This window comes from Halichoerus grypus, chromosome 4 (genome assembly GCF_964656455.1).
Source record: "Halichoerus grypus chromosome 4, mHalGry1.hap1.1, whole genome shotgun sequence".
Classification (NCBI taxonomy): domain Eukaryota; kingdom Metazoa; phylum Chordata; class Mammalia; order Carnivora; family Phocidae; genus Halichoerus; species Halichoerus grypus.
Genome location: NC_135715.1, coordinates 150437254 through 150463394, shown reverse-complemented (window position 1 = coordinate 150463394; position 26141 = coordinate 150437254). Strand labels below are relative to the sequence as shown.

Here is a 26141-nt window from a genome sequence, read left to right as displayed (position 1 = left end):
CTAGGCTGGTCCTGAAAGACTTAGTATCTCTGAATACTTAGCTTCGTTTACCCAGGGTTACAAGAGATGGTGCTGGCACACTCAGTAAGTTAGAATGAGAATAAAAATGCTCCAAATGCATTTACAGTGTAATATCATACCTCTACTTGGGTTTATTAATGCAATATCACTTGATGGCTAATGGACACTGGGCACTCTGAGGCTCAGTCTTCTATTTGAGATGGTGTACTACTCAGGAATTCGATTACCAGTAATGGGACTCAGCCATGAGAAGGAATCTGATTTCATTCCTGAGGTGGAAAGAAGCAAGCAACAGACCGACTCCAACTCAGGCTGTGTTTTGTTTTGTTTTCAAAGTAGACATTTTGATGAGGTATCTAGGTCACCTGGCAGCTCCCATTCATCACTCAGTTTCTAATCTCCTTGCTGTGCCCATGCACAGCACAAATCAGACTGTTCCCTATGCTCTAAGGGGTTCTCGGCTCCCCTAGAAGCCTAAATTACTTACCCCTGGCACAGAATTAGAGTCATTGCTTCCCACTACTTGACAATGATCTTTAGAAAGATTAGGAGTCACAAAGAAATTGTTCTGATTTTGCACCATCTTTGAGCTTCTAAGTGCTCTGAGAGCCCCTAGGGCAGAGCGGAAGGCCTCTGCCCCAATCTCTGTGGCCCACATTCTTAATCTTCTCCTTGGAGGTTTGTACCAGACTTCTTAGACTTCCACATATGTACCAGGGTAGGGACGCTCTCAGAGATGGTAAAAGCAGCCGATGTCCCAGCCTCCATCAACGGCTATAAGACATGGTCAGAAGTATTTCATTCCCCAACTTTGTGTTCTTAAACATTTCTGATTATAAGTTGTAGATCATTTTTGAGACCAGGTGAATCTATGATAAGAAATAGTGATGCTATTTAAGTTACATAGTCATCCTACATAAGAGAAAAAAATGTTATGATTTTTTAAAATTATTCTTTACATTATCCACTACTGCATTTGTTCACCTTATGTGATGTCATTATTGTTAATTCCTGTTATTGTAAATTTGATTTCAACTTACATCTGAGCAGGGTCTGGGCTAACTCTGGATTTAAGGGAATTGAAGGGCCTTAAAATCACTTAATTTATTATATCCCTGATGTCCAAGGAGAAACAGTGTTATAGCAAAATGTAAAGACCATTGTTTTATATGGGTCTGGAAAACAGTGCTCTTTATTTTCCGTGAGAATTTAAAGACAGTGATACCATGGGGATGTTTGGCAGTTTTCTAGGTGATTTGTCCTCTCAAAAGGTGATATTTTATCCAAACGTTGTCAATTTTCAAGATAAAGGTAATTTTCATCTTATTAAAATAGCTTAACATTCTTTGGTCAAATATACCCTCACTATGTGATACTTATGGAAGTAGCATGTTTTCTACATTCTGATTTTGGGCTACTCTATTTTGTTGTGATTTTCTCTAGATCTCATCACACACTAAGTCAGTGGTTTTCAAAGTGTGGTTCCTTGGGCCAGAGGCATTGGTAGCATATGAGAACTTGTAAAAATGCAAATTCTCAGGGCTTACACCAGAACTATTGGATTAGAAACTCTGGAATTGGGGATCCAGCAATCTCTGTTGTGAGGGAAATGCCAGGTGATCCTGATGCATGCTAGTTTGAAAGCCTTTGCCCTAGATCATTTATACCCTCCACATATAGCATTCAGGGTAGCACCATGGATGTCTAAATTAACCCAATTTTCTGATGCTGGAATGTCGGATTTTGTTGTAATATTCCCTGGAGGCTCATGGGGCAAGTTCACAGCTTGAAGTTACAATTCCTTCAGAAGAAAATGGACAGTTCTTTGCCAAGAACTCTAGAAAGAGGCAGATCCTGGGATAGGCAATGGGGACTGAGGAAGACACCTTACCTTGCGGGTGAGTGGGGATTATTTTCTCCTCTCCAGGCCTGGTGATTATGGAGACTAGAGAGTGGAGGGAAAGGTCTGCTCCTCTTAGGATGGAGTGGCCCAACTGGAGAAGAGGATCTCTCCCAGCAGCTGGGTTATGTTGGAACAACATTCCAGCGGAGGATCTGCTGGAGTTCCAGAAACGAAACCATCTACCCCATGCAGAGGGATCTCGTGACACCAATGTCAGCAGAGGTGGTGGCATAGAGGCCCAATGAGAAAGGAGCCTGTATGACAGTGCTTGGGACACTATTAGGACAAACCTGAGAAAATAGGGGTCTAAGACAGGCTGGGTGCTGCGGGCACTGTAAGGCTGGCAATACAGATGAATGTTGTACCCGCAGGCTGGGGAAGCCTAGACGCGCCTTCACACCAGCTGGCCTGCCCAGTTATCACAACTTCCTTTACCCTTGCTTTGCTGACCTCTAATTCCAACAAACTGCCTGGTTTTCCTATACCTCACACTATACCTACGTTTTCCCTTGGCCATGGCATTATAATATATAAAAATCAATGAAATTTGAAAGGCAGGAAATACAATTTCACAGTTAAGTCAGGGATATTGCAAAAACACATCTTATTAATACTGATTCTGCCTCCATTTCTCCTACAATACTGTAAACCAGTACCTATGAAGCAATCAGGAACTGAAATAAGGAGAAATCCCACATAAGAATTTTGAGAGGGAAAGCTAGGCCTCACCCTTCTCTGGTAAGAATTTGGGAAAGTAAGTCAAATGTTAGTTAGAGTTCCCCTCAACCTATTTGGCCTCCTTGACTTTGAGAGTTATAATTTTATGTGTAAAGTTTTTAAAAAGAGAATAATTTTTTTTATCTTGAAATGAGGCCTTTATGGAATTTTATTAAGAATCCCAAAGAGTTCAGAAACAAAACAAAACAAACTGTAGATGAACTACATAGCTTCTAATATGTGTTTTATCACTAGCTTTTTATTTGAACTTCTTAATCACCCATTTCCTTTTGATCCCAATAGACCACTCCTAGACATTTCTCATGAGTTTCATATCCAGGCTGCCAAGATGAATATCTTATTTGAGACTTTCCCTGATTCAACTTCCCAAACCCAGTCATTTCAGTCATTTCAGCTTTCCTTATAGAGTGGAGTTCTTGGTGTAGAGGCACCAAGAATAATCCCAGCTAAATCAATGGGGAATGGCTTGTGGTCTTTCCAAATGTCTTCACAGAACATCTTTTATTATAACAAATTTAGCTTTCTTTATATAACTGGAAGCAATTACATTGGTTAACATGTCTTTTTGAGTTGTCCTTATGTACAATTTGGACATGTCCCTAAATTTCTACATGGAGCAGAGACAGTGTCACCAGAAGAGTTTAATGGCAAATGTATTGGATTATCAGTAAAGAAAGCTGGCTTTGTTAACTTGGGCAAGTTATTTAACTTCTCCAGGTCCCCACTTCTTCATCCATAAAATGAAGGAATTGGATTCTGATCTTAAATAATATTTAGTAGTCTTTAAAGTCTAGTCCAGACATAAATATTTTTGATGCTGTAAAATTCAATTTGATCTGTTCTTTTGCATTACCTCACATTGTCTAGTTGAGTTTCTTTCCACAGAATACTAATAAACATTACTGGATGACTCTTAGACCATGTTTCCAAAACTGTGTCCTGGCATTGCTTTCTCGAGACACCCATGCCTGACTTTGTATGACTCCACTCTTTCAGCAACGCACTTCTGGAACAAGCAGTACTCAGCTGGTGAAGGATGAGGCTGGACATCATCCTGAAATCAAATAGACTCATCTAAATAGCCAACTTCTATTGGCAAACCAGCCCAATTCCATAGTTCTCAAACTAAAATAAAAATCCATTTCACCTCCTTCTCCAGCTTGAAGTCCTAGGACCAAGTACATGTGGATAAATAAGACAAAACCAGGAAACAACAACTTTAATGAAAGCTTGTTTTAAATAATTGTTTATTTTATGCTAGATGTTTTGTCATATACTTGAAATATCTTTTTTATTATCTTAAAAACTCAGTGAAGTAAGTATTATCATTCCCATTTTACAGATGAAGACAAGTCTCAGAGAAATTTGGTGACTTGTCAAAGATCACACAACTAGTAAGTGAGAGAATCAATTAGAACCCAGGTCAGTTTGGATGCTCACTATATCACCCTGGTTCTCACATTTTAAATATTGACTCATAAACATCTGATATTAGAATACATAAGAATAATAGCATAGACATTTGAGTAAAAAGAACATTAATCCATATAAATATGGCCCTTCTCTTCAGTACACCTAGATGTGGCCCACACAGTTGCCAAAGATTACTTAGCAGTCTCTAATTTCAACCCTTCCCTCTCCAGCTTATGTTTCTTGCTGGCAGAATAGTAGGATCTAGGAATAGAATCTCCTCAGTTGGGTGAATTTAAGCTGTTCCTCAGTGATGGTCACCACTTAACATTACCACAACAAAAAACATACCTCTTGAGTTGCTAGACAATTGTTTACCCTAAATTCTAATAAAAAAAGAAAAGATGTTTTAGTGAACTATTAGTCCCTGGTTATTGTTTTTTTTTTTTTTTTTTTTTTTTAGACAGAGACAAAGGACATAGTTACTTAAGAGCATTTTGTTGAACTGGTTGCATTTCTTGGACATTTAGGATGATGATACTGATTGCTATAAGGTACCTCAGTTGGACTATAAATATGATTTGCTCAAACAAGAATTAATCTAGATCCAAGAGACAAAGACTTTATGGCTGCCAAATTCAGAATCATCGGGGAGGGGGGGGCGGTATAGAAAATAGGTGATAAGGAGAGAGACCAGAAACCTTTAAGATACCAATGTTCAGGAGCTGGACAAAAATTAAGAATAGAGAAGTCAGCAGAGGTAGGAGAGGGCAAACAGAGGTCAGACAATAAGAATTAGGATTAGGATGACTATTTCTCAAATAAATATACACACTCTCAAATAAATAAATAAAATCTCTCTCTATATATATATATAATATAAGGCCAGAATTTGATATATATATTGAGATTTTATTTATTTATTTGAGAGAGAGCGAGAGAGTGAGAGAGCTCGAGCAGAGGGGAGAGGGAGAAGCAGGCTCCCTCTGAGCAGGGAGCCCGACATGAGGCTCAATCCCAGGACCCCGAGATCATGACCTGAGCTGAAGGCAGACGCTTAGCCAACTGAGCCACCCAGGTGCCCCCAAACTGAATATATTTTATAAGGCAGTGAATTAGGCATTTTGGTTCAATAAATCAATCAGCCGATAATTAGGGTATATGTATAACTTATTACTCAAACTGGGTGAAGGGGAGCAAAAGAGATTATTAGTAATTACTCCAGGCAGCAGGTGTAAACTGGGATGACCCTAGGAGGCATGGCTGCCCTGTCAATAATCCACGTGCTCGACACTGTGCTAGGCACTGGGGATGCGGTGGAAAACAAGGCAGAAATGGGACCTGTGTTCATGGAGTTTACGTCCTACGGGAATGACAAACATTGAACAAAAAACTATAACTGTGTTTAGTGTCGCTAGAAAGAGAGGTGAAAGAGCCACAGGGTTTATTAGAGAGGAAATGACGTCCTCTCAGAAGCTGGCAAACGGTCCCCTCTGGAGAGGACATTGAAGCTAAGACTACAAAGATGAGTGGGAGTGTGAAGGGGAAGAAGTGAGTATGAGTGTCCAGGCAGAGGGAAGAACATTTACTGAAACCTTAGGATGGGAAAGAACATGACATTTGATTTCAAAATTCTGATATAAATTTTTTCAAATTCTTAGTCTTTTTTTCTCATTGCTTTCTTCCCTTATGGTTTATATTCCTTTGAACATTTTAAACATACTCTGTAAACCTTTCATTAAGGTTGTTCTACACTTTCAAACTGTGCCTCCTATTTCTTTCATCTGCTGACCCTCAGGCATAGTTATTTGTCATAGTACGGTTTAGAAATTTTGACCATAAGCTAGTCATTAGAAGAGAGTTCTCTGTGGGGAAGTGGTTTACAGGCTGCTTTTGTTTTTTCTCAACTTGAGCAAAAGAATCAGATGCCTTTTTAGGTTCATTTCTCTGCTTCAGGTTCCTCCACTCAGGCCATGTGATTTCAGCTTCTCCATCTGTGTGTGGCATGGACCTGGGTGTTTGATTTCTTGCAGGTGATGTCTTCTCTGTGATCCTGGGATACTATAAACCTTCTTGTTGTTTATTTGGGCTGATGGCCAGAGTTTCCGTAGTCTTCATTTCAAAGTCAGTACAACCTTTTGTGACTCACAGGTTTATCTAAATAGCTCAGTCATCTTTCCTCTTAGGTCCCAGAACCTGGAACCTTCTTCCAGGGTGGTTGTTAGAACCAATTCCAGCCTTTAAAGCCTATATCTGGTTGTAACAATTCTATGAGCTGTGTGGGGCATAAGATTCTGCTTAGCACCCTGACTTGGAGTTCCTCTTTAATTATGACACTTGGGACACTCTTTCTTGGTTTAGAGCCCAGCCATATAAAGAAGTTTTAAGTGATTTTTTTATTCCATGTTTAGAACAGAGGAATGAAGAATTCTTTTGTATTAGCTCATGTTATTACATGATAAATTTGGGAAACTGTTTTAAAAACATACTCATTCATTCAAAAAATATTTATGGAGCATCTGTGATGTTCTAAGTATTATAGGACTGAAGGATAGAAGGTAAAAGTAGAGGGGCATGAAATAAGGTTGAAGAGTGAGATGGAGTGTAAAAGTCACATTAAGAATCTGGATTCTTTTCTTCAGAGCAAATGGGCAGCTACTGATAAATTTTAAGATAAGTTTGCATTTTAAAAATGCAGAGTGGGGGGGGCGCCTGGGTGGCTCAGTCGTTAAGCATCTGCCTTTGGCTCAGGTCATGATCCCAGGGTCCTGGGATCGAGCCCCGCATCGGGCTCCTTGCTCCGCGGGAAGCCTGCTTCTCCCTCTCCCACTCCCCCTGCTTGTGTTCCCTCTCTCACTGTGTCTCTCTCTGTCAAAAAATAAATAAAATCTTAAAAAAAAAAGAAAAAAAAGTGCAGAGTGGGGGCACCTGGGTGGCTCAGTCATTAAGCGTCTGCCTTTGGCTCAGGTCATGATCCCAGGGTCCTGGGATCGAGCCCCTCATTGGGCTCCTTGCTCAGTGGGAAGCCTGCTTCTCCCTCTCGCACTCCCACTACTTGTGTTTCCTCTCTCGCTGTGTCTCTCTCTGTCAAATACATAAATAAAATCTTTAAAAAAAAAAATGCAGAGTGGAGAATGGGTTGGAGCCCAAAAACAGCAGATGTGGGGGGAAGTGTACAGTAGTCCAGCAGGTGATGATGGTGACTTGAACTAGACAGGGAGGATAGATAAAAGTGAATGGACTTAAGAGATATTCAGGTAATTAATTTAGTTAATACTTGTGTTCAGACTTAACTGGGGAAGGGATAGGAATGAATCAAAGATTACTCCCAGGTCGGAGCGCCTGGGTGGCTCAGTCGGTTAAGCGTCTGGATCTTGATTTTGGCCCAGGTCATGATCTCAGGGTTGTGAGATTGAGCCTTATGTCAGGCTGTGCACTAGGTGTGGAGTCTGCTTAAGATTCTCTCCCTCCCTCTCCTTTTGCCCCCCCCACCCCCCACCCCCCACTCACACTTGCTCTCTCTTAAAAAAAAAAAGAAAAGAAAAGAAAAAAGATTACTCCCAGGTGCTTGGCTTGAGTAGCTGAGTGGTTGTTAATACCATTTGATGAAATAATACAAGAAGGAGCAAACTTGATGGGAAATATCCCAAGTTCAGTTTGAGACATGTTGAGTTTAAGGCAGCAGACAGCCTAATGGAGATATCAAGTAAACCTCAGGCTATCTGGTTTGGGGCTTAGAGCATAAGTCTGAGCTGGAAATAAAAAAGAAAACTGAATTGTTTTGCGTAGTTGAGATTTTCTGAAGAGAGAGGGTAGAGTGGAAGAAAAAAAGGGTTTGTGATCCACCTTGAGGGATTCCCTCACTTGATGGTTGGGTAGAGGTAAAGAGGGGCCAAGAAAAGAATAACTAGAGGGAAGTGTTATATGAAGGATGACTTTTTTCCCTTTAAGGCAGGACAGACTTGAGAATATTTATTTGCTGATAGGAAGGACACCAAAGAGAAAGACCGATGTTATTATAGAGAGGAAGGACATTTGCCAACATAAAATTCCTGGAAAGTTGGAAGAGGATGGGGATTAAGAGCAGAGGTGAAGGGACAACATTGCAATAAGAGGGGAAAGGATAGGATAGATTCAGATGCAGATAGGTTTGTAAAGTTGATTTTTGAAAGGCTGTGGTAGTTCTTCTCTGACTGTGTGTTATTTTCTCTGTAAAGTAGAAGGTGAGTTCATCTGCTCAATATGATAGAGTAGGTAGAAGGAGAGAGGCTTGAGGAGACAGAATTTAAGATAGAATGGACCATAAAGGCACAATAGGATTTCCAGGCAACGTTGCCAGCTCAGAAGTCTACCATATCATATGATTTTTCTCTACTAGTGTTCTTCAGCCTGAGTACAAACATAGAAGTGGGTAGCTGGATTCATTCAGTTGGGCTTTGCCAGGCTTGGGGCTTTGCCAGACAGGTGCTACAAAAGGACAATGAATCAAGGTAAGTTAGAATATTGACAGGGAAGTGGCTAAGATGATGGATTGTGGAATATAGACTGGACAAGGGAGCAAACTAAATATAGGAAGGAGAAGATGAGAGGAAGATAGAATAGTGGTATGGGCTAAATGTTTGCATCACCCCAAAATTCATAAGTTAAAATCCTAACCCCCAAAGATGATGGTATTAGGAAGTAGGGCCATAGGGAGTGCTCTTGCTATGAGGGTGGAATCCTCATGAATGGAATTATTGCCATTATAAAACAGGCTCCAGACAGATCCGTAGGGCCCTTCTGTCATGTGAGGACACAGAGGGAAGGTGCCAGCTATGAACCCAGAAGACTGCTCTCATCCAACTATGTGGGCACCCTGAACTCAAACTTGTAGCTTCCAGAACTGTGAGAAGCAATTTTCTGTTGTTCATAAGCTACTCAATATGTAGTATTGTGTTATAGCAGCCCAATGGACTAAAACAAATGGTCAGTGGGCTGCAAGTTGCAAGTGAAGTAGTGATAGATCCCAGTGAGCCAACCAAAATGATCAGAGTCTATAAACCAAGATTATCAAGTTTGTAGAAGTGGTTTCAAAGGTGGAACACTTTCCAGGGATGACTTCCAGAGTCTGACTCTGGGAATGGTAGCTGTATCAGTCAGGATAATATAAACTATTCTGCATTAAAAGATTAATGCCAATCTCAGATAAAAATATCAAATAAAACAAAGCTATATTTATCACTCATGCTGTTCTTTTGAAATGCTGCCATTTCAACACATAGCTTCCAGGTTTCTATGTCAGGGGACAAGACTGCACCAAGCTCTTAAATGTCTTGGTCTGGAAGGAAAACATGTGACTTCAGTTCACAATCCTTTGTCCAGAAGTAGTCGTATGGTTTCATCATTTGTGAGGAGGCTGGGAAATTTGAAGGAGCACATGGATATCCAGTGAGCAATTAATGTCTCTCCACAGCAGCTGAGATGGGTGGAGGAGAAGGTGATCACAAATAAAACGATTATGGAAGGTCATCCTTGATGATTGCCAGAGTAGGAAGGAAAACTGAATGAGGTGCTATAGCCTTTAGTGAAGGGGAGGGGCCATTGCAAGTTGGTAGATGAGAGCAGTGAAAAGGAAGGGAGTTGGATGGTGAATCCAAACTTCTTAAACAAGAGCAGGATTTTGCCCTGGGTGGAGAAGCAAGTGTCCAGGAAAATTCATTTGGGAACAATAAAGAAATCTCTCACTTGGGCAATAGGAATCCAGCCTTTCCACTAGACATCATGGGAAACAGAACTGTTGCCCAATAAAGTCTTATGGGGAGAAAGAATGGCCATATAGCTGGTCCTCATAAACACATACTGTTGTTTTTGTGATAGGAAATTATTTTTGAATATTAATTGATATTCTTCCTGGTATTTCTTTCTTGTATTTTGTGTTCGCCCTGGTAAATAGCTAGTTTTTGCTCATTGCCTCAGGGTGAGGGTTGTGGCAAAGTGGAAAGCCACGGGCCTGAAACACTACTCCTAAATTCTTGTCTACAAATAGCCTAGGCCATGAAAAGGATGGAAAGGTGGGATGGGCAGAACAACAGCCCCCCAACAATGTCCGTGTCCTGACCCCTACAACTGTGAATATGTTAGGTTTTATGGTAACGGGAAATTAAGATTATAGATGGAAATGAGATTTAAATGTAATCACAGGGTCTTTAAATGTGGAAGAAGGAGGCAGAAGAGGCAGAAGATTATAGATGGAAATGAGATTTAAATGTAATCACAGGGTCTTTAAATGTGGAAGAAGGAGGCAGAAGAGTCAGTGTCAGAGTTAGACAACACGAAAACACTTGACCGGCCATTGCTGGCTTTGAAGATAAAAGAGGGCCATGCACCAAGAAAGGTGGGTCATCTTTAGAAATCTCAAAAAGGCAAAGAGATACATTCTCCCCTAGAGTCCTCAGAGGGAGTACAGCCCCACTAACACCCTGATTTCAGCCTAGTGAGACCCATTTCAGACTTTTGAACTCTAGAACTGTCAAATAAATTTGAATTATTTTAAGCCACTAAACTTATGGTGATATGTTAGAGCAGCAACAGGAGACTAATACAAAAGCAAAGAAAAAGTTTTCAGAATTGGAATTTGTTTTAAGTAGGCTCTACACCCAGCATGGAGCCCAACAGGGGGCTTGAACTCATGATGGGGAGATTGAGACCTGAGCCAAGATCAAGAGTCAGCATTTAACAAATTGAGCCACCTAGGCACCGCAAGAATTGGAAATTTAAGAAAGGAATTATGTGGGAAGAAGAAAGGGCGAACAATATCAGAGCAGAAGCAATGATAACATGAATATCTGTTAAGAGCCGAGAAAACAGCCTCTGCTGTCGGGGCCAATACAGGCAGGCAGCAAACTCCCTGAAATGGGGTCATATGATCTGTGCTTCTTACCTGGTAAAAGCGCAGGGAGACAGCAAGAGCCCTAAGCTGAATGGCTGTGTGCTGTGTTAGTCTGAAGGCATCTTAAATTGGCCTCATCAAGAGCTCATTTTATTTTGGCCAGTAGTGCTCTGCCCCCTTTTCTCCAGCACTATATCCTAGTTTAGTGTGGTAATTTTGTCAACCTGTCTAGACTGAACTAACCTTTTCCTTTCCTGTAGGTCAGGGTGGGCCACAAGAGCCATTCTGGTGGGAGAGAGGGAGGGCGGAAGCCAAGGGGCAGCTACGTTGTAGCTCAACCATACTGTCACTTATCTACTGGCTCTCCTCATTGGTGAGCCAGGGCCACAGCTGAAACCGGGTCACCATCCCCTAGATCCTCCTTCAGCCTCTCTGAAGCCCGAGGTGGGTGTTTAACTCCATGAAGAGAGATGTGGCTTCTGTAGACCACCCACACCACCAAGGTCAGAAGCAACAAGAGCAGACAAAGGTTTCAGACCAACCTGTGGGCTCCATCTCAAGAGATCGTTTCTAGCTGGTTCTTGCTTTTTCCTACATCATATCCATCCTCTCTTCCCAAATGCTTACCTTGTGGACCTCAAGCTCCAACATCAGATATGAAGATGGTGGCCTTATAGAAACTGCTTAACTAATTCCCCAATTCCATTAGGTCAAATCCCTGTAATAAATCCCTTTGAATATGGTATAAGATAATGTATGTGTATATATACACCCTGTTCCTCTGAACCCTTGAGTTTCCATATTTGTTTCGGATGTTGCCAAAAATTCTTTTCGGTTTCTGTGATTTGTAGGAATTCTATTTAGTGCCTCTCGTGGATTATTATCCTGGTCATTTACTCTTTTGACTTTCCCTTACTTTCGTTGAATACTCTTTTTCTTGGACCAGCAGAATCTAAATGATTCATATTCAGGTAAAGTAATCATTTGTTTCTTACTTAAAGCTATCTATAAAATGCCTCTCCCTACCATTCCTTCAACACCCTCCCAAAAGCCTTGAAAGGATCATTCAAAATACAGAACTCAGATATAATGCTAATAAGGAACGAGTCAGGGATCCATGAATAAATTATGAATAGCGACAGAAGGCAAGGCGATGTTTGTGATTCAGCTCAACAGATTTCGCTGGCAAGAAAACATCCTGTAATCAATCCTTTGATTTCTGGAAAACATAGTTCAAAATAAAAAATGAAGTAATCCTGCAAATACAGCCAGAAACATAAGAACAAATACTTGCAAACTTAGAATTCCACGCTTCTGACCCCTTTTTAAAAAAAGACTTAAGCTACATGGAAAGAGCAGGGGATCTGAGAGTCACACGGGCCTGGGTGTCAGTCATGATTCCGGCATTCCATAGCTCTGTGGCTTTGAGCCAACAATTTAACTTTTCAGAAACTCAGTTTTCTTATCTACAAAATGGCAGTAATAGTACCAGCCTCATAGGATTGCTGAAAAGATTCGAAATAATACGTAAAACTTCTGGCACGTGAAAGGCACTAGGGGAGTGCTACCTCTTATTCTTAAGCAGCTCAAACAGCACATGTATCCCTCTGTTAATACCTTTAAAAATAAGTATCTCTGAAAATGAGGTCCTGGAAAATCCCTACAAATGGACGCATATATACTTTCCACTTGCTTAAGCCCACTCGCCTCACTTTCCAGCCACAAGATCCGCATCCACCAAAGCTTCTCCTGCAGAGTCTGAGGTCAAATTAAAGGTTGTAGGAGCTCACCCCCTTCATAGCTGGGGGAGGATGGGAGCTCTTGGCAGGAGCACTGCAGAGGAGCATCAGAGAAAGCATGCCCTGGTCCTTCAGCAGACAGCTGCGGCTTTAGTAGAGCACCAAGTGCTCTGTCACAAGACAGGGGAGGACAGAGAGAGGCCAGGCCCTTCCTGGCCCAGTTTGGAGGTGAGTGGGTGGGTAGATGGCTTTCCTCTCGGACTGCCTCTGACCGGTTTCCCACCTTCTTCTGTAGGTTCCCACAGTCAGGCTACCCAGCCCAGGAATTCCCAGAGTGAAAATACACTGACAGCTGTGTTTAGAATCTGTTTAACAGCATTTTAACAACCATACACAGGGCCAAATTTGACCTTTAAATTACAGGAAACTTATCCCCAAAAGACTGAATGAAAATGAAGAGTTCATATAAATAAAAATGTCCCCAGAATGAAATGAAATTATGGATGACGAAAGGAAAACATGCAAATAAAACATTATCCTATTACAGGCAGTAGTTTAAAAAATTCTGGGGCCAAGAGTACAAATCTTTATTCTATAACCTTAAACAGAATGCTCTTGTCACCTACTTACACTATAAGGCATCCAAGATGATTTAATTTCTGATTCTTGCCACATGTATTATTATTATTATTTTAGCTTAATAACTTTTTTTAAAAAACAGTAAACATTCATCTATTGCTCTGATAAGCATACCTATACCCTCTAAACACTTTCTACCTATTGTCTGAAGTTTCTGTAGACGTGTGGTGCAGAAGAACACCATCTTTATGAATATTATGAATTATTATAGTCCTGAAAATGAAAAACTGACAACATAGCATTTCTAATACTTTTCTTTTGCCTCTAGCAATAAACCCAATATAAGTGAAATTTTATTCACAGAAGTTAGAATTAGACAAAGAATTTGGTTTTAATAGCCAGTCCTCGTCTCTGATGAAATGTAAAACTATGCCCAGATTAGATGGACAGTGTTCTTAAAAGGCTGTTACTCTGGGTTGGCAAGGATTTGGGGGAAACAGGCACTTCTTAATACCCCTGCTACACATCTAAATCAATACATCTTTCTGAAGGATAATTTGGAAAAATGATTCAAATTCTTAAAGATGTATTTATTAAATATGTGTCTCTTTTAAAAAGACATCTATATGTATTTACAAAAAGATTTACCATCAAGGATATGTTTTGAAATGTTATGATGACAGAAATTTGAAATAACCTAAATGTCCTACAATAGAATATGAACTAAATTGTCAAATATTAATATGACATAATACTATATAATCATTAAGCAAATATGTATAAAAATATTTAGTGATGGGAAGATATTCACATTGTAGTCAGTTACTTTGTTTACTTACTGAGTATATAAGCCAAAATGTTAACAGTAATTATTCCTAAATGAAGAGATGATGAGTGATTTTTTATTTTAACTCTGTGCTTTCTATATTTTATAAATTTTCCATGATGAATATGTGTTACTTTGTATTCAAATTCTGTTAGGTATTAAAAACTATCTTAGAAACTCAGAATTTTAAGCATATTTATATTTATGTTTACGAAATTTATTTCAAAGCTTATGAAAAATTATAAAAACAAATTTATGGAACTTATTTATAATTATATTTGCATTTGTTATTAGAATCATGAAATTTCATATTTGTAAGGGACCACGGGGATATTCTGGTACAAACTCTAGATCCAAAGTTTGGCCTCTAGAAGTTAAGAAACATAACTTACATCATTGGATAGTCTTTTTAAATCACTTATATGAATTATGACCTCTTTAGTCCTTAAAATGGTTCCACTTGGGCCACTTGTGATTTTTTTTTTTAAATAAAAGAGGATAAACTCTACTAGTTTGGTAAAAATAAATTATCTTTTCCTTTAAGAAACACAGGAAACAGTTTTTACCTTTAAAAGTAGGTCACTTGTAACATATTTCAGTACAGGTTAAAATTCCTTTGAATTACTTTCAAAATATCATGGTGTTAGGAAGACTTTCTGAAGTAAATTCATATATAAGATGTCAAACTGGAAATTCTGGTAATATTTTCTTTGGTCTTTCAGAGTTAAACTTAAAATGAATTTCTGTTTCCGTCCCCGAATGCAAACATGTACCACTGATAGACTGATTTACATAGCATTTAAAAAATTTCTTTTTAAATACATCGTTGAACTTTCATAGGCATTTCCCATTCTTGGGAATACTAAGCAAAAATTCATTTCTCAAATTGTGTAGGTGGTTCATCTATTAATGTGGTAGCAACTAAGCAGTAAAAATGCCAAAGTCTTTTTATAAAGGATACACCTTCAACTTCTTTTTTTTGACTACCCTGCTAGGAGCCGGTTACTGTGCTAGGCTGGGGGTACATCTGTAATAGGCCAGAGTTCCTGCCCTCAAGGAGCCTACAGAATAGAGTGAATACCTGACAAGCAGGCAATTAGATTACAGCTTGCTAAATACCATTCCAAGAGAAGTGCTCACATGAGGGGAGAAGGAGGATGGGACACTGGGAGAAGCCACCTGCAGGACCCGTTCAGCTCACACACCTTTCCCCGAAGGCTGCCTTCTATCTTTGCATCGCAGCCCTGTTTGTACTACGTACCTCCAACTCCAAACACAGAGGAGGTATTCCTGGGCTAAGGGATGCATACCTGACCCAGGCTGGAATGCATCTCAAGAGAACTTTGATCAGGTAGGTGTGGCAGTTGAGTAAGTCTGGTTATGTAAAATCAGAACTGAGGGGGTCGATGGAGGCTATACCAAGTAGAGTAAAGAAGGCTGCCCTGCAGAAGTTAGGAGAGGGGAGGGGACTCAACCCACTTGGGAAGAATCTGCTTCCAAGGTGCTCACCGCTGTGGCTGGCAAGTTGGTGCTGGCTATTGTTAGGGGGCCTTTGTCCCTGGCCACAGGACTCGTGGAGGAATGACAGCTCGCTCCCCCAACAGCAAGCAATCCAAGAGGCCAAGGCAGAAGCTGTCATGCTTTTCATGACCTTGTCTCTGGAGCCACATACCATTGCTTTCCCTGTATCTGTCAGCAGCCCATCCTGATTAGCTGTGGAAGGAGACCATGCAAGGTCCAATTACCTGCCTAGACTAGGACTTTAAAACGGTCATATTGGAAATGGCAGCAGCAGCCAGTGTTGCCTTTGAGAGGGGCAATATCACTCTTTCTCAAAGGGACAGGTGGGTACGTATTAGGGGGAAAAGGGGAGAATGAGATTAAACGGGCCACCGTATACCTGTTAAGCACTACTTTGGGCTAAGTAGTGTCATGTTAGGGATGCCACATGCATTGGGCCAAAGGACCAGAGACACTGCTCTACATGGTATAAATAGTTAACTTTATTTGGTTCCTGATATACTGTTAGGTTTTGCATAAACATATGGAGTTTGGGGAGAGGTTTAAGGCAGACTGAACCCCTTTGGAGTAGTCCTAAATAGAACCAGAGTTCTAAAAAAGTCCTAAGATTTAGGGTTTAAGACTAAGGAATTAATCCTAAAACTTAGGATTCTGGGGAATCCTATGACTTTCTGGGAGGAACCTTGACTTTTTTGGATAGCTACCTTCCAGCATCATGGACACAGTGATCCTCAACTCTTCACATCATATGTATAGTCATTAGGTTGTATTTGACAATAGGATGTTTGAAAGTAGAGCTGTCATCAAAATCCTTACCCTTCTCTTGGATATATAAACTAGTCCTTTCATGGTTTCATATACACAGCAAAACAGCTATGGGGGCGTAGAAGCAATTAATAGAATTTTAGAGTTCTCAGGGATGGGTGGGTTCTAAAGAAGCTAAACACATTTTTGAGGTGTTCATAGATCAAATAAACCCCCAAACAAACCCCAAAACAAAAAACAACCCTTCAGGATAGGGTTGAATTTTGTGTTTTGTTTTCATATCATATATTTAAAGAAATAGACAATATTTTACATTCATCACAATTCTCAGAGGTGAAAAAATCTAATGTAGTTAATTAGATAAAATAAATTCTCCTAACGCACCCCAGAGTCAATGGAGATAAATGATCTCCAAGGACAGGAAAAATAAAGAAAGAAAATAAAGAAAAAAAAACAGAACAAGAGGATATTTGCAGTGGTTTTTTTACATACATTTGGAAATCAATTCAGATAACACCTGGGTACCGAGAGGCACTATGTAGTCTCAAAGAGAAAATCAAAACAAAGGGCGGATGTAACCTTAAACGACAACAAAAAAGAGAATTGGATTTAGGGCACAATGTGACAATAGTGACCCCTGCTGGAGCCTTTTTTTTTTAAACTCAAAAAGCCAGATCAGGTAGAAGGATAAAAACAGGTTTCATAGAATAATTGTATTTAAATCTAGGAGAGGCTTAGAGAATATGCAGCATTATCTCTTTAATTCATAATTGATGAAACAGCCTTTGGTCCAGAGAGGTTAAATGACTCGCTTTAGGTCACAGAACAGGGATTACCAGGAAATAAAGACATCTGCCCAGTTCTTGGGCCTGTTTACACAGATGGAGTTTTATGTCACAACAAATAAAAGTGTCTATAACCCACACAATGAGGAGGGCAAGCAAAACCTTAGGAACTTACACTGATTTTAAAATAAACTGTTAATATGATTCGGTCAGTGAGGACTCAATTTTGCTGAAAAGAAAAATGTCTAATTCACACTAACATGACAAATTTTTCTTTCCTCTCTGGCTTTTTTTTTTTTTTAAGTTTAAATAACTTCATCAGACATAAGTTTATTTTTGGAATGTTAAGTTGTCTGCCTTCACTAGGTTACCTGTGTTCCCCATCTCTGCTATTTTGATCTTTTTGAAATATTTCTTTGGGTTTGAGTATACTTTTTATGTCCTTCCTTATTCTTTATCTCTAAAAAACTCTTGATAATGTACTAAGAAAAAGGACAAAACAAAAATAACACAGTGGCAATGGTTATTATACCAGCATTTTCTGGAAAGCCTGACTGGTTCCTACCCTCGGTGCACTGGGTCACCCATTCCTGAGTGCCCTTTGCAGCTTTATCTTTCTTCCATCAATCAACATCTCTCTTTCTCTACTCCATAAATCAGAGTTCCCCCAGAATATCATGACCATGGGGTTTGTGCATTCATTCTCCTGTCACTGTACTAGAAGGCAAAACCCTGGTCCCCTGGTTATATTCTTAGGCAGTTATGGAACTTTTGGCAAAGCACTTTACTCCTTCTACACTTCAGTTGTGTCATCTTTAAAGTGTATATAATAGTATTAGCTATTACTTCACAGTGTTTCAGTGAGGAGCAAATAAAATATTCAAAAGAGCTTTGGAAAACAAAGAATTATGTGCAGGATAGTTTTTAAGATATTATTTTTATGATTTCTTTGTAATTTTTTTTCCTCTCCAACTATTCAAGCAGGTAGCCAGATTATTTCCTATTTCTGTGCTTCTGGAATTTAATTAATTAATTAACTAATTTATGAGATAGAGTGTGTGTGAGTGGGGGGAGTGGTAGGGGGAGATGGAGAGGCAGATAGTCTTAAGCAGACTCCATGCTGAGCACAGAGCACAACACGGGGCTCAATCTAACGACCCTGAGATCAAGACCTGAGCTGAAACCAAGAGTCAGATGTTTAACCTACTGAACCACCCACACGCCCTGCTTCTGGAATTTTTTTTGCATGGGGAAATCTTTAGCTATCTGCGGATTCAAAAATTCTCCTTATCTTTTATAGAAAAGATTATGTTAGGAGTCCTAGAGAAGGAAAGATGAGGAGAGCTTCAAGGAAAGAGAACAAGATAGAAGAATAGAAGTTTGAAGATAGAACAAGATAGAAGTTTGTCCCAATAAGATGAGAAAGATTATAGAGGTTTATCTGTTTCATGACCAGTGGGGACATGGGAGAGCCCTACTCTGCACGTATGGAAGATGCAAGACCTCAGGGTGGAAGACTTCATGATATATGTGTGAAAACCTGACTTTCCACTTTGCCTTGCAGAGAGAGAGACAGAAGTAGAGATCTACATTGATTCATGGGCAAGTGGCTGTTTGGACAAGGTGGCTTGAAAATACAGGGGCTTGAAAAAACAAGTCAGGGGCTTGAAAAAATAGGATTGCAGATTGATTAAAAGGAGATCTGAGAAAGAGTTATATGGATGGGCCTTTCAGAGTGAGTAGAGTGAGGATATTTGTATCCCATATAAATACTTAATAAAAACAGCTACTGAAAAGGATTCTCAGTAATCAAGTAAACAATATGACAAATCCTGTAGATGTCAGCTGTCTTCCCCAGCCACACTGGTGCTTATACAATGGGCTCAGGAACATAATGGCAATAGTGTGGGCTTAAGAACGTAGGCTTTCCTTCACCAGGGCTGATCTGGCTACTATTACTGATGAGTGCCCATCTCACCAACATCAGAGACTAAGTTCCTAAAATGGCACCAATCCCAGGACCTGCTGGCCCTGGTGGCAGGTGGATTACACTGAACCTCTATCATCATAGAAGCAAGACATTTAATTTGGATATGGATTTAACTTCTTTACCTATAATGGTTTTTCTAGCACCACTATCTGTGGACTTAGGGACTGCCTTGTTCACTGTCCTGGCATCCCATAAAATATTGCTTTTGACTAAGAAACTCCACTTAAAGAATTAGAGTTGGGGATGCCTGGGTGGCTTAGTCAGTTAAGTGTCTGGCTTGATTTTGGCTGGTCATGATCTCAGGGGCCTGGGATTAAGCCCTGTGTCAGGCTCCACACTCAGCAGGGAGTCTGCTAGAGGATTTCTCTCCCTCTTCCTCTTCTTCTTCTCCTGCTCATGCTCTCTCTCTCTCTCTCTCTCTAAAATAAATAAATAAATCTTTAAAAAAAGAATTAGAGTTAAAGACATAAGTCCTTATGAAGAAGTTGGTTTGATAAAATGGTAGAATGTTCTATTGACAACTCATTACATTGTGGGACTGGGAAGAAGTCACACCAGTTGGTGTTTCCTGAGCCAGCAACCAGTATATAATGCTATTTCTTCCATAGCCATCATACTTAGCTCTAAGGACCAAAATGTAGAAGTAGTGGTGGCTCCTTCATCATAATTCCTAATGATTTAACTCATGCAACTTTTGTTTCTATCTCACAATGTTGTGTTTTTAGTTTACAAGGGAAGAATATTTTCCCTAAGAAATACCAGAAGGACTCCATCGAATGGGATATGAGATGGCCACATTACTCACTTTGGGTTCTTTGTGTCACTGAACCAACAAGCAAAGAAGGGAGTTACTGTATTGGATGGGGCAACTGATCCTAATTATAAAATAGAAAAAGGGTTGGTACTGTACAGCAGAGAGGGAGGACTATGTCTGGAAGGCCAGGGATTCTCTGGGCAACTCTTAATACTCCCATGTCCATGGTAACAGTTATTAGAAGATTAGAGCAACCCAAGTCAAGCAAGAAACATTAATGGTTCAGATCTTTCAGGAATGAAAGTTCAGGTCACTCTACCTGACAAATAATCACAACTAGCGAAAGTGTTAGCTGACAGTGGAAACAGTGTAAGGGTAGTGAAAGAAGGGAGTTGCAAATACTGTATTGACTGGGGCAACTGATCCTAATTATAAAGTAGAATCAACTAAATAGAAATGAGGACTGTAATCATGCATATTGTTTAGTTTTTCTCTTTTCCTCTTCTTCCCTGAGGTATTCCAGGATTTGAATCTAATTATGAAATGGACCTGGGTCTGGATGCAATGAGAAACAGTGGGGATTGACCTTAAGGAGATTCATCAACCTCTGGGAAATACACAACCTCAGGTAATATTATAACAGGTTATCAGGCAACGAGAAAGATTATCAGACAGAGGAAGAAAGACTGCTTCTACTGACAGCTAAGACTGAGTGGGATTTGGGGACTCAAGGTAGCTGGATTAGAACTACCAGTAAGCACCATCAGAACCTACCCAAGTATTTCTATTTTGGCGATCCCATGCTTCCAACTGGTGCTTAGAAAGTCTGCATTGTAATGCATAAAGCTGCAAAAATCAAATGTAGGTTTGATTTTTGGTACCTCAGATCCATTGATACAAGAAATAAGGCCTTTTATTAAAGGTAGTCAAGGAAGCTTTCTGATTCTCTGACAGTGCCTTGAGCTAATAATATAAATCCCTGAGTTTGTCATTTTCTTTATGTAAGCTTTCCAGTGCAATCAGAACCACCACCAGGCTCTTAAACTCATAATTTCCACCATGATATTTTACTCTAACCGTCACTTAGTTTCCTAAAGTCTTGTCATTGAAAGGCACCTGATTCCAGGAAACAATAAGTAATGATTTGAGGAACATTTTGTCACTGCAGGGTATGACCCCCAGTGTCCTGTTTTTCCACCGACAGTGAGGTCATTACTGATTTCAGATCTAATCTATGAATATGTTAATGTCTACTATATGCTCATACTATATGATAGGTTGCTTGAGAAGACAGACACAAATGAAGGAAAGAATTAGTCCTCAACTTCAAGTATGTTGTGAACTTAAAATCAATAGGTAAAACAATTCTGCTGAACTCCAGAGAGCATACAGCATTCTTTGAGCTGCCTCATTCTCTTTTCATTAGATGAGCAGTGGTTGCTGTATTTGTTAAGCTGAGTCAGAGAGGAGAGAAGATATTTCTTAGAGTCCCAAGTAGTGACACCATAGTTCTCATAGAAACAATGTTATAAATGATGGTTATACTTCCATACTAATTCCTCAAAGCCTCTTTGACACAAAAGTTTACTGAAATACAGTCCTATTTGAATATAAAACACAGTACATTTCTGTATTATGAGTAGGCTTTACTTAAATAACCAAGAAACCTAATAATCATCCACACATTGTTTCTATTACAAAATATATTTCAAGTCTAGTCCGAGACATTAAAAATATCCTTCCCCTTATGTTTAAAGGGAACATACCTCAACATAATAAAGGCCATATATGAAAAACCCACAGCTAACATCATACTCAATGGTGAAAAGTTGAGAGCTTTTCTCCTAAGATCAGGAACAATATAAGGACAGTCACTCTCACCACTTTTATTCAACATATTACTGGAAGTCCTAGCCACAACTATCAGACAAGAAAAAGGAATAAAAGGCATCTAAATTGGCACAAAGTAAAACTTTCACTATTTGCAGATGCCATGATATATAGAAAACCCTAAAGACACCACCAAAAAACTATGAGAACTGATAAATGAATTCAGTAAAGTTGCAGGATAAAAAAATCAATACACAGGAATCTGGTGCATTTCTATACACTAATAATGAAGTAGCAGAAAGAGAATTATGAAAACAATCCCATTTACATTTGCACCAAAGATAATAAAATACTCAGGAATAAACTTAACCAAGGAGGTTAAAGACCTGTACTCTGAAAACTAAAAATGTTGATGAAAGAAATTAAAGATGACACAAACAAATGGAAAGATATTCTATGCTAATGGATTGAGAGAACAAATATTGTTAAAATGTCCATTGTACCTAAAGCAATTTACAGTCAGTGCAATCCCCATCAAAAATTCTAATAGGATTTTTTACAGAACCGGAATAATCCTAAAATTTGAATGAAACCACAAAGACCCCAAATTGCCAAAACAATCTTAAAAAAGTAGAACAAAACTGGAGGTATCACAATCCCAGATTTCAAGATATACCACAAAGCTGTAGTAATCAAAACAGTATGGTACTAGTCCAAAAATAGACACATAGATCAATGGAACAGAATAGACAGCCCAGAAATAAACCCACATTTACATGGTCAATTAATCTATGACAAAGGAGATGAGCATATGCAGTGGGACAATGCCTCTTCAACAAATGACATTGGGAAAACTGGACAGCTCCATGCAAAAGAATGAAAATGGATCACTTTCTTACACATATATAAAAATAAACTCAAAATGGGGTAAAGCTCAAAATGGATTAAAACTCAAAATGAGACCTGAAACCATAAAAATCCTAAAAGAGAGCACAGGCAGTAATTTCTCTGACATCAGCAACAGCAACATTTTTTCTAGATATGTCTCCTGAGGCCAGGGGAAAAAAAGCAAAAATAAACTATTGGGACCACGTCACAATATAAAGCTTCTGCACAGCCAAAGAATCAATAAAACTAAAAGGCAACCTATGGAATGGGAGAAGATATTTGCAAATGACATATCCAATAAACAGTATCCAACATATATAAATGACTTATACAACTCAACACCAAAAAACCAAATAATCCAATTAAAAATGGGCAGAAGACATGAACAGACATTTCTCCAAAGAAGACCTACAGATGGCTCACAGACCCCTGAAAAGATGCTCAACATCACTAATCATCAGAGAATTGCAAATCAAAACCACAATGAGATATCACCTCACATCTGTTATAATGGCTAAAATCAGAAACACAAGAAACAGTAAGTGTTGGTGAGGATGTGGAGAAAAAGGAACCCTTGTCAACCACATGGGTGGATCTAAAGGGTATAATGCAAAGTGAGAGAAATCAGTCAGAGAAAGACAGATACCATATGATTTCACTCGTATGTGGAATTTAAGAAACAAAACAAACAAAAAGAAAGAAACAAACAAACAAAAAACAAAAACCTCACCAGACTCTTAACTATAGAGAATAAACTGATGGTTACCAGAGGAGAGGTAGGTTGGAGGGGAGGGGAAGGGGAATGGGTGAAACAGGTGATGGGGATTAAGAGTACACTTATGGTGATGAGCCCTGAGTAAATGTATAGAATTGTTGGATACATTTGAAACTAATTATGACACTGTACATTAATTATATTGAAACTTAAAAAATAGACTAATTAGTTTAAAAAATAGATCTCCTTCCCCTTTCCCCCTTACCCACACTGGCATTGGCTAAAAGGGAATCATCCTCTCCCGGCCACCTCCCAGTGATGCCATGTGGCCTGGCAGTGAAGGCATCACTCCTGAGTAGTTGTAAGAGAGTCCTGGTGGTTTGGGGAATGTTGGGCATGGGGAGGCAGAAGATGGGCTTCCTGGGAATGGCCTAAGGACACATGCAGGGCCAATGCTAAGCAGTTCTGGACTGCTTTGGATGCCCTCAAGAGCAGTGCCACTTCTTGTGATGCTCTCTTGGGAGCCCCCAATCCCTTGCCCCAGCATTGAGAGTCCAGAGTTTGAGGCCTCCTTTGAGGAGTTAGGGGACTCCTCCTACAAAAGAAGAGATCGCTATTGTCACTCACCTCTGACGTTTTTTTTGAAATTCTCACTCTTGCACACGCGTCTCCCTTCTCTCTCCCCTGCCAGTTTCATGTTAACAACCCTCAGCTTTTCTGAATGGATTCCGGGCCCTTTCCCTCACCTCCACTCTTCCCTGGTCTGTTTTATAGCAATTTGGCTCCTTATATTGGCAGAACAGTCACTGTTGTTGTAAAATGTTAAGAATCAATAAAGTCAGTGGCCTTCAAAAAAAGAAAAGAGTCAGGTTGACTAGAAAAACTAAAGAGTTTTCCCAAAGCCTTTTCAATGCATTTTGTGCATAATGAGCTTCAGGAGGAGGGCACCAAGAGCAGCATTCATTTCATTTATTCCAAGACGAAAATCGTCTTCGCAAGGACACCTTTTACTTCTTTCACAATCAGTATTTTGCAGAATGCTGAGTAACTTGCCAAGGGTCACTCAGCAAGAGAGGGTGAAAGTTAAGGTTCAAAGTCAGGTCATTCTTACTGCAAAGCCCATGTTGCTTCCTCTATGTTCTTCAGAACTTTCTACAAAAATACAGTCACTTTAAAAATAATCTGTAAGTGGCATTTTACACCAATTTACCATATAAATGAAACTGTGCCTTACCTCAAGCTTCCTACTCCAACTTTTGAGAGCTGTGGTGTGAAACCAGACAGCAGGTTATAATCACCTAAAAGCTTTAAATCACCTGGGCTCTACTCCAGACCAATTAAATTAGACTCTCCGGGGGTAGGACTTTTTTTCAAAGTTCCCCATTTGATTCCAAGGTACTCTAGGGAGGAAAGTACTGTGTAGTATAATAGAAAGAAAGCAGGCATCCAAGTCTCAGACCCAGGCTTGATGTCGAGACCTCTAATTTGCTGGCTCTGACTGCTAGCAAGGTGCTCAATTGCTTTAAATGTTGCAAGAAAGAAAATTCATGAGGATTAGAAAATGTATTTGAGCATCTCACATTGTGTCTGGCATAGGGTGGGAAACACAGTAAATGGTGGGATTAAGACTGGACACTGCTATAGAGGAAAGACAGTGGGGTGGGAATTTGATAGACCTGGTTTCAAATTCTAGCGCTGCCATGTTTAGTTTTTGGTAAGTTTAGTGTTCTGTACCTTAGTTTCCTAATTTGTACAATAGTTAAAATAACTCCTATGATATAGAATTGTTGTGAGAATTAAATGAATTGTGGAATACTTGGCACATTCCTTCTATTATTCTAACTGGGCTATGCTAGTAAAACTGAAAGCAATCATAGGGGCACCTGGGTGGCTCAGTCGTTAAGCGTCTGCCTTCGGCTCAGGTCATGATCCCAGGGTCCTGGGATCGAGCCCCACCAGGGATCCCGCTTCTCCTTCTCCTTCTCCCTCTACCACTCTACCTACTTGTGCTCTCTCTCTGTCAAATAAATAAAGTCTTTTTTTTTTTTAAAAAAGAAAGCATAGAATATTCCTTACATTTAGAAATGTTCTCTTTTAGACACAAATGTATAGGCTCTGTGTTTAACAATAAATTCAGGTAACAGTATAGATTCTATTTATACTATTTCTTACTCTGCTATAGAATAAACATCAAGATTTGGTGGTTAGTTATGACAAAGGGGCTTATTGAAGAGAGGGCAAGTTGAATCTACTGGGTCATTGAGCTGGAACAGGAATGCAGGCATCTGGATCCTCCCATCCTTGCTATGGGGATGAGCTGTTGCTTGGACCTGACCCAAGTGCAAATCAAAGTGGCCCCAAACACAGGGGGAAGCCAGGCTAGACTGTCACCACTGCCTTCATGAAATTGAGTCTAGAACAGTCATTAGCTGCTTACACCTCAGTGCTGTCAATACCATAGTAGTAGGAGCTTGCAAACAAGACGAAATGTGTCAGCAGTGTAAAAACAAACATCCCTGCTCCATCTTGAGAGCAAAATCTATAAATAGTAGATCTGAACATGGCTCACATCAGACCCTTGTATAATTATCTGTCTTCACAGGATGTGCCTGGCACATAGGGCTGAAGAACCTGGAACAGTGCCTGACATATACAAGGTCCTCAATAAGTGTTCCTTGAATTGAACTGACCTGTGTCCTCTGCCTGGATACTTCCCCGACTGGAACTAGATGTTAACATTTATTGGGTCTTACCAAGTGCCTGGCCCTGTACTAGGCACTTTATATAGAGATCATCTCATTCACCTGGC

General features: G+C 39.7%; 1 protein-coding gene across 5 annotated transcripts in view; it reads left to right on the top strand.

Annotated features, from left to right (window-relative positions):
• The window catches only part of HIBCH (3-hydroxyisobutyryl-CoA hydrolase), a 256064-nt gene that overhangs the window by 217083 nt on the left and 12840 nt on the right, over positions 1–26141 (top strand). For 2 of the 5 annotated variants that reach the window (XR_013447264.1, XR_013447263.1), the window contains exons 17-18: positions 15080–15435; positions 20414–20527. The exons of 1 other annotated variant lie outside the window; for it this stretch is intronic. The gene's annotated coding sequence lies outside the window, so the exon portion shown is untranslated. The remainder of the gene's footprint in view (positions 1–15079; positions 15436–20413; positions 20528–26141) is intronic. 2 more of the 5 variants (XR_013447266.1, XR_013447265.1) reach the window with 1 other exon arrangement.